General features: G+C 40.1%; 1 pseudogene; it reads left to right on the top strand.

Annotated features, from left to right (window-relative positions):
- The first annotated feature begins 3723 nt into the window (after positions 1–3723).
- On the top strand, positions 3724–4726 carry LOC101976421 (olfactory receptor 1J4-like; annotated as a pseudogene).
- Positions 4727–9385: the final 4659 nt, after the last annotated feature.

Consider the following 9385-nt stretch of genomic DNA (forward strand, 5'->3'; position numbering starts at 1 on the left):
CATGGGCAAGACAGGAAATTGGGCAATTAGCCCATGCTGGCTCCCTCCCTAAGCAGAGCATGTGGCATTCTCCCCGGGGTATTAATCTTGTTGGTAAATGAGGATCTTCTTGCCATTTTCCTGCTGTTCCAAAACAGATGTGCAATGTTCAAAAGACCTTAGGTCAGGAGGATCCTTGGATTCTGGTCCTTCTGAACAGAAAGTGAGGGCTCAGGAAGTCACCTTGATCAGCAGGTTTCTGAGCTCACCAAAGACTGTTGCAGGTCAGAGGAAGAAGGAGAATCATCACTTGGAACTGGATGGGTGTGTGTATGTGAGCATTTGTATGTATGTGTGTGTATTTTTGTTTTGCTTGTATAATACAGTGTATTTATAGGTAACTGACTTACACTCCTACTCTTTTCACATAGATAGAGCTATAAATAATCTCTTTTCAATGAGGTGTGTGTATGAGTGTGTGTGTGCATGTATGTTGTTTGTGTGTTGTATTTGATGACATGGTTGCACACAGGTACATAGTATGTGCTTTTTATTTATTTATTTTTTTAAATAAATATCTTTATTTTATATTTTTGTGGTGCTGAGGATCAAGCCCAGTGCCTCGTGCATGCTAGGTGAGCCCTCTACCACTGAGCCACAACCCCAGCCCCCTGTATGTGCTTTTTATGTGGATGACTCGGTGTGATATTCGTGTGCTGTGTTGTGTGGAGCAGTGTTTTATTTATTAGTTGTGTGCAAATTTGTGTGAAAATGTGACTTTTTATTTAGAATGAATACAGGTCAGAGTGATCTATGACTCTGTGTGTGTGTGTGTAACAACATGCATGTTTTTACATATAACACACACAGTATTTAATCTGGAATAGATGAAAAGAGAAAATAAAAATTATGACCTGGCAACGTGTGTGTGCACATCCATGTGTTTGAATGTAGGATAAATAGCTGAATTCCCTTCTCACATCTCATCTCTTATATCTAACAAAACAGGCAGCTCCCAGCAAGACCCTTCTGAAGGTAAGTGGGCAGAATTTCCCTGTGTGACTCGAAGAGCTCAGTGTACTGTGTGGGCTCTTTTCTTCATTGGCCAGCAACAGTGCCATATTCCACTACTGGGAATGCCATAGTGATCAAGGGCTTGTGTGCTGGCTGAACTTGGATCTGACCTCTGTGAAGCTCATCAGACTGAAATTTAGTTGAGACTAAAGATCTAAATCAACACGTGGCATATTGTAAGCATGCAATAAATGGGAACATGATCATTGCTCAATGCGTGAGCTTTCCAATTTGTTAGTTTTGGGCTGTCCAGGGGGAGTATTTTGTGCAAGGATATAGGACATAGGCTCATATAAAGTCATTGTATTAGGCCTGGGGTATAACTCAGTGGTTAAACACTTGTCTAAGGCTGGGACTCAATCTTCAATACTGCACAAACAAACAAACAATAAAAACAACTCCCCAAAAAACCTTTGTCAAATTCTTCCTGACAGCTTCCACTCTTCGTTCATGAGGCTGTGTCCAGCTGTCGTTCTCACACAGTGTGGCTTGAGTCAAGTTTATCTTTTTGCTGATCCAGCCATTGAGCTTGAGGATTTAGTCGACATTTAACTTTTGGATTTTCTTCCAGAGATGCCTGAGTTCCAAGGAGAAGTCTGGCCCAGTGAACAGCAGTGGGTAGTCAGGTCCCCGTCAGAGGTTTGTCACTTTTTCCTTCTGGACCTTCCCATTGATTGAGGAGCCTGAGCTCCCCTCTGCTCTTTGAAGAAGCTCTTCTGTCGGGTGCTGGTGCCTTGGAGTGATGGTCTCCCCTGGATGTTGGATGTCTTCATAGGACACTGTGGTGTCACCTTTGGGCTTTCCTGTTTCCTTGTCCAGGTGATGTGGATCATGGGTTGCCCAGTTCTCTTGTTCATCGTAACAACCCCACACTGCTTAAAGAAGTCTGCCAGGTCATCAAGAGTCACATTGTCATTTAATCCTTGCACATAAACTCACTGTTGTCAGAGTCTTCATCAGGATCTACTGGGGGGGCCTTGATCAAGATCTGGTCCTTCATCCATGGGTCCACCAGCCGTATTGAAGCCGCCTCATTCTTCAGCACTGCCCATTCCACCTCATCCTCCTCCCTGCCCACCTCTGCTCATGCCTCCATGATCAAATCCTCCTCTTCTCCTGCCCCGGTTACCAGGGCCATTGGGTATGCCTTTGAAGTGTGATCCATATCTCTGTTTCCCATGAAACATGGAACATGAAAAAATGGAATGCCTGCTTCATAAGCACTCAGTAAATGTTTGCTGATAATGGAATTAAAATGCACATAAGAGCCCTTTGCAAATTTTAATGTCTGATATAAGCAAGAGGCTGCACAGTCTGATTTGCCCAGGAAAGCTTTGGTGTGGACCTGTTGTACTGGTACAATTATTTTACAGCTTCTTTTTCACTCTTAAATGTGTCCAGATTTCAAAGCACCTAACACGATGTAGTGTCATCATATGTGTGAGTGCTGGCAGATAATCAGGCAGGTGGCTTGGAGTAGTTTTGAACCCCTGAAGCAATTCCTAATGGTGTCCAGGATTTTATAACAAAATGAATGAGGATGAAGACCCAGTGGAGTGGGGGATCTGAGAACAATGGCAAAGATTGGAACTGTGACTCTATTCATTATGACCTTGGTGACTTTGAATCTATTACTCAACTATCCTGAGATTTACTTTCCTGGTACCTAAATTTAACAGTTTAAAGTTATTGATACCTTTCTTCTCATAAGAGCTTGTCAGTTATTATCAATGCTAGGTAAATACTAGGAATTGGTCAGAATTAGATAACTATGAATTTTAGGTAAACAGACATCCCAATGCCAGAACATCAGGGAATCTTTAGGTCTCTGGAATTGGATGGGGCAAATTTTCATGTGTCTCTCTGTGCGTCCTCATATTGCAGAGAGAAACAGAGGAAGAAAGAGAAAAGAGAGGACAAGAGAGAGGAGTTGGGTGAGGAACAAATAATGTTTCTAATGTTATTGCTATTAAGGAATTGATCCTCAGGATCCAGGATCTGGGCCTCTGCAGATTCTCAGGGTGTGAAATTTTCTAGGATTTAAACCTTTGTTCCCCTAGGCCCGTACCTGTCTGGTCAGATGACCTCATAACTTTTCTATTGAGTTCCTGCAGTTTGATATCAGAATTATCTGTTGGACTCATACTGCCAGAGCAGCTGGCTGGCCCTGGTGCATGTTTCGATGTGGGGGGCTCTGATCTAAGCTTACTACAGTATCAACTTGTTTATTTCCTCCAGAACCCCATGACTAGGTAATAATAGTATTATCATGTTATAGAAGAGGGGTGTAGGTCCACACTGAGACAGCTGCCAAGGCCACTCAGGTGAGGGACTGCTGAGTTAGAGATCCACCTCGAGTCTCCTGGCCATGAAGCCATCCGTCTTGCTCAGTTGTCTGTAAAATGCTTATAATGTGTGGGCTACAAGAGGGAAGAGACTTAGGGAATCTAATTTTCTGTGAGATTCCCAGTTCCAAAAATAATGTGTGGGATGTGGTTGAGTAAGTGAATAAATTTACACTGTCTCCCTTGAAGGAAACCTTGTTTGCATTGAAAATCTGATGACCTGTTTCCAGAATGAGGCCGACTGGAGAGTCAGACAGCAAAGTGTGAAGTTTTCCTGAATTTTAATGCAGTCTCCAGAGAAAACAGCATGTGGCTATGATGCACATCTGTTGAGGAAGACCACCACATCTCATCTCTCACAATTCCTACTCACTTTTCTCCTTCTGTCCCCAAGAAAGAGAAAAACACCATGAACCAAAGCAGTGTGTCCGAGTTCCTCCTCCTGGGGCTCCCCAACTGGCCACAGCAGTGGGGCATGGTCTTCACCCTGTTCCTGGGCATGTACCTGACCACGGTGCTGGGGAACCTGCTTACCATCCTGCTCATCAGGCTGGACTCTCGCCTGCACACCCCCATGTACTTCTTCCTCAGCCACTTGGCCTTTTCTGATGTCTCTTTATCATCTGTCACTGTTCCTAAGATGCTCAGGAATATGAAGACTCAGCACTTATCCATCCTCTATGAGGGATGCATTTCTCAGATGTATTTTTTCTTTTTGTGTGTGTGTGTTGACAATTTTCTCCTTGCAGTGATGGCCTATGACAGGTATGTGGCCATTTGCCACCCCCTCCACTACGCCATCATCATGAGGAAGGAGCTGTGTGTCTTACTGGCAGCTGGGTCCTGGTTCTTCTCTTGTGTACGTGCCCTCTTGCATACCCTCCTCCTGAGCCACCTGTCCTTCTGTGCTGACAACACCATCCCCCATTACTTCTGTGAACTCACTGAACTCCTGAAGCTGACCTGCTCAGATGACTCCCTCAATGAGCTAGTTATCCTCGCTGAGGGGGGAGTGTTAACTCTCCTGCCTTTGAGTGCTATTTTGGGCTCTTATGTCTGCATTGGGGCCACTGTCCTAAGGGTCCCCTCCATTTAGAAGATCTGCAAAGTTCTGTCCACTTCTTCTTGGTGTTTTTGTACTATGGGACCCTTGCAATTATTTATTTCTTTCCTTCCTCAAACAATTCCCAAGTGAAGGATGTCATTGCTTCTGTTATGTATACAGTGGTGACACCTATGTTGAATCCCTTGTCTATAGCCTGAGGAATAAAGAAAAGCAATTGGCTCTGAGGATATTCTATAGAAAAGGGGTTACAGTTACCAAGTGATGTTTACCCACTCATGTTCTTAATTCTCCTAGAGATGCTTCTTGAGATACTTCCTTGAAAATTTGTGCAGGTGGCTGTAGTAGACTGCAAAAGTGGTCACAGTACCTTGCATCCCTTCCTTTCCACTGTGGAATTTATTTCCTCACCCCTTGAATCTGAGCAGATCTTGTGACTTAATGTGACTTTAGCTTTGTAGTAATGATGCTATAATATTTCCAAGGTGAGGCAGAGTGTGTTCCTGCTGCTCTTGGAACCAGAGACCACCAGGTAAGCCAGCCTATGCTAGGCTGCACAGAGATGAGAGGGCACTTGGAGAACAAAGGTGCCCCTGCTAACAGCCAGCTTCTGGGTGACATGGTCAGTGTCTGTGGGGGCATGAATGAGTCCTTGTTGAGATCAGCTGAACCTAGCCAAGACCAGATACACCTTCTGGCTGAGCCCAGCCCAGGCTAAATTTCCATCTCATAGAATCATACCAACAAATGGTTAAAGTACTGAATCTTAGGATTATTAAGCACAAAGGTCAACTGATACAATTATTGCTCTTACCACTGGTTTGATCCAAATTTCCTGGATATCAATGGTCCTCCCCTTTTTGTCACCTACTGGGATTGTGCTCTTTTCCCATCATCTAGAACTCTCTGTCTTCAAAACACACAGGCTCATAGACACTCCATGATAGTCCTCAAATTCTTAGCTTTAGGCAGATCTCTTGTTCATGCCATTCTCTTATAACCCTCACTTCTGTCAAGTGTAAGAGTCATACTTGTAAATATGCTGCCTCATCAATATGAAGAGAGATGAATGACTGATGATGTAAGAATACATGAATTTTCTATTTTTTATGAAAGATTACATTAGTAATATGACTTTTCTTAAATACTATTGATCAATAAACATATGAAAAAATGTTCAACATCACTAGCAATTATAGAAATGCAAATTAAAACTACACTGAGATTTTTATCTCACTTTAGTCAGAATGGCAATTATGAAGAATACAAGTAACAATAAATGTTGATAAGGATTGTAAATTAGTGCAACCATTCTGGAAAGCAATATGGAGATTCCTCAGAAAACTTGGAATGGAACCACCATTTGACCCAGTTATCCCACACCTCAGCATATACCTGAAGCACTTAAAATCAGCATATTATAGCAACACTGTCACATCAATGTTCATAACAGCTCAATTCACAATAGTTAAGATATTCTAGGTACTCTTCAACAAATGAGTGGAGCAAGAAAATGTGGTACATAAACATGCAATATTACTTCACCATAAAGAAGAATGAAGTTATGGCATTTGAAGGTAAATGGGTAGAGCTGGAGAATATTATGCTCAGTGAAATAAGCCAATCCCCAAAAAACGAAAGCCGAATGTTCTCTCTGACATGTGAATGCTGACTCATAATAGTTGGAGGCAGGGAGGAAGGAAAGTGGGAGGGGCATAAGAAAGACAGTAGAAAGAATTGGACATAACATTTCTATGTTCATGTGTGAATACGTGACCAGTGTAACTCTACATTGTGTACAACCACAAGAATGGAAAGTTCTACTCCAAGTATGTATGATATGTCAAAATACATTCTATTGCTATGTATAACTAAGAAAACAAATTTAAAAAAGGCTTTTCTTTTTGAAGAGAAGTGATTTTACATAGATTAGATTAATAGTGTGTTATTTTCTTACTCAAGGTACTGATACCAAGTTTAAAAGAATTCTCAATGTGATATGATACTCTTCTTTATTTAGAATAAAATTTCACAACTTAAAACTTAAATGAAGAGACTGGGAGGGGCACTACTGAGGTTTATTTCTTTGTCTGATGGACACCTTCATAGGTATGTTTCTTTTGAGATTATTCACCAAATCGTGCATTTAGTGTATTGTTGATACTCTCTATTTAGTGTTGTTAATGGAAGTATGTTGTACTTCCATTAACAAGTATTTATTACTAATTAGACATCATTTGAATCCATCTTTGAGTTACCCATGTTACTCTCCTGTCTCCTCTTAGGAGGACATGACTATTTTGTATTTGGTGTTAAAGATTCTGGTGGTTTGTTTTTTGCCCAGGGCCCCATCCTTGTGATTCATTTAATATTACTGTACTAGAGATCTCATTTCTGAATACAGACAACAGTGAGTTGGGACTTCAATATATATATTTTCTTGAGGAAGTGCCAGACACAGACGTTCAGTTAAGAAATGCATAGGCATGTAATTCTTTATTTCTGTGTTTTGCTATATTATTGGAGTCTTGTTTTTTCTTTTATTATTATATTTTTTAATTTATCTATTTTACGGCATAATATTGCTACAATATTCTTTATGTAAAAATATCACGACTTCTTAGAACTTTCAGCAACTTACTGAGATCCTTTCTCAAAATAAAATATAAAAAGGACTGGGGATGATGCTCAGTGATAAAGCGCCCTTGGATTCAATCCCTGATATGAAAGCAAACAAAACCAAGCAAAAACCCCAACCAACCCAAACAAACCCAAAACACCACAACTTGCTGAAATAATTTTCCATTTTTCTGCTATCACAATGTTGTTATGAAACTTCTTATTTATGTCTCCAGTAGAACATATACAAGTCATCTTCGGGCTATAAATCTTACACTGGAATTGGGGTTCAATTTCAACTAAACATAATGTCACAATATTTCCATATTGCAAGTGACTAAGATTTCAGACACAGCATCATCAGCAAAGAACACTCTCAAATTATTTTTTCAATCTCTTGATATAAATAGATGTTTTGAGGTTTTAGTTTCTCTCTGCTTGTTCCTGAGGTTGACCATCTTACCATCTTCTTATGTGGTTATTAGCTCATTTGAGGTTCTTTGGTCTGAAAGCCTTGTTAATCTTATTTGCCTGCTTTTCAGCTTTTCTGTATGGATACATGGATCTAATTTACTATTAAATAATAAAGAGGCAAGATATGAATGGGAATGAGAAAGATGGGATAAACGTTGTGTGGAAGATGATAGAGATGAAGGTCCTCTAGGTATCCAAATCTGGGAAGTAGTAATGTCAATTGTTAATTGTTTTCTCAATTATGATATGTTTTCTCATATTGTTTCATCAGTTGAGGAATCATAAGGGGGTCATTGACATTTTTTAACTCCATGAATGCAGGGATGGGGAAGTGACAATGAAGTTCTGGCTTGAGAAGGTAGGATCTGTCAATCCTTGACTTGTAGGAAACAGGGAGGTCCTCTGCAGCACTATCATCAAGGAAACAGATGGTTAACCATGACCCATCAGACCCAGAATCATTCGGGAAGTCTAAACTTATTGTAGGATTTCTTCACTCAATAGCAGCTTCATGTACAGGTTGATTTTTAATTGAACCAATTAATAACATTGATAAATATTCACAGATCTTCACCTTGAATAATTGAGCACATGATATTCATTGACTACCAGGTATTGAAGAAAGGGAGATGAAGATGTATGCAATGGATTTGGCATCATTTTTTTAAAGGGGTTGAGTGGAAATCATACTTTGAATGGTTATTTCGTGATTTTGTGAATAACTTGCATCAGCAGATGCTGACAGCTCAGCTTTTAGGCAAAAGACTAAGATTTATAGAAACCGTGTCGCATTTTCTGGGTCCAGGAATGACGACCAGTTATAAACTCTTGACTCTCTTGTGATGGGATTAAAATGTTTCTAGTGTTCTTGATTTAGCCTGGGGTCAGAAGCAAAAATATGTTATCAAACTCAAGTTCAAGCTTGGTTTATTATGGATTCTGAGTCACATTATTGCAATGTAAACAGAAGGCAAGAAGCTTTGTGGATCATCAAGTTCCTCATGGTTATTATCATTATTCCTGCAAGGGTGAATTCTCCTATGCCTGCTTCAACAAATAGCTCTTCTCCCAAGGGAGCCAAAGGCAACCAAGCAATTATATCCTGTTTGTCTTTAGTTGACCTGGGGATAATGTGATTGACCCCCAGGGCATCTCCCTGGTTTGTCAGCTTAGAACTCACTGTGACTTCTTGAGAGCTGTGAATAAACATATATTGGTATATCTATCTTGGATGGTTCTTAACTGCTGAGTCTTCTGCCTGTCACAGTGGAACTTTGAGACCTACAGAGTTACCACCTGTTTCACGTATTTTGCACCTTCTAGAGAGAAATAGAAGGACCTTCCCAAGGCTTGTAGCTGAAGGTACTTGAGCTTATCATCTAAGGGGCCTTGTTAGAGCAGGAGCAGAAATTACATGAAATATAAGTTTACGTTTGTGTATGTGTGTGTGCAGTGTGGTACTTCATGCCACACAATATAACAAATAGCTCCATGTAAAATGATTTATCTTGAACTGAGTATCTATCCAATTTTGAGAGAGTTGGATAAACCCAAATTTCCATGTTGAATTATTTTCTCAAACTGATCTAATTTTGAGATGTTAGAAAAATATGCCTCATTTTGTTTATCTTTAATCCATACTAAGTCTTGTTAGTATTTCTTTCAAATTTTAAACCAAATGTTTCTAATTTTATTCATCTCCACTGCCTTAATCCAGTTGTAAAATGATATTATTTTGTGTCTAAATTGTTGCCATGACTTCCTAGTCAGATTCTTGCTGACACTCTTACCTTTCTAGTCTGATTCTCTACCCAGAAAACTCAAGATATTT

The sequence above is a fragment of the Ictidomys tridecemlineatus genome, chromosome 4, assembly GCF_052094955.1.
Source record: "Ictidomys tridecemlineatus isolate mIctTri1 chromosome 4, mIctTri1.hap1, whole genome shotgun sequence".
NCBI classification, from domain to species: domain Eukaryota; kingdom Metazoa; phylum Chordata; class Mammalia; order Rodentia; family Sciuridae; genus Ictidomys; species Ictidomys tridecemlineatus.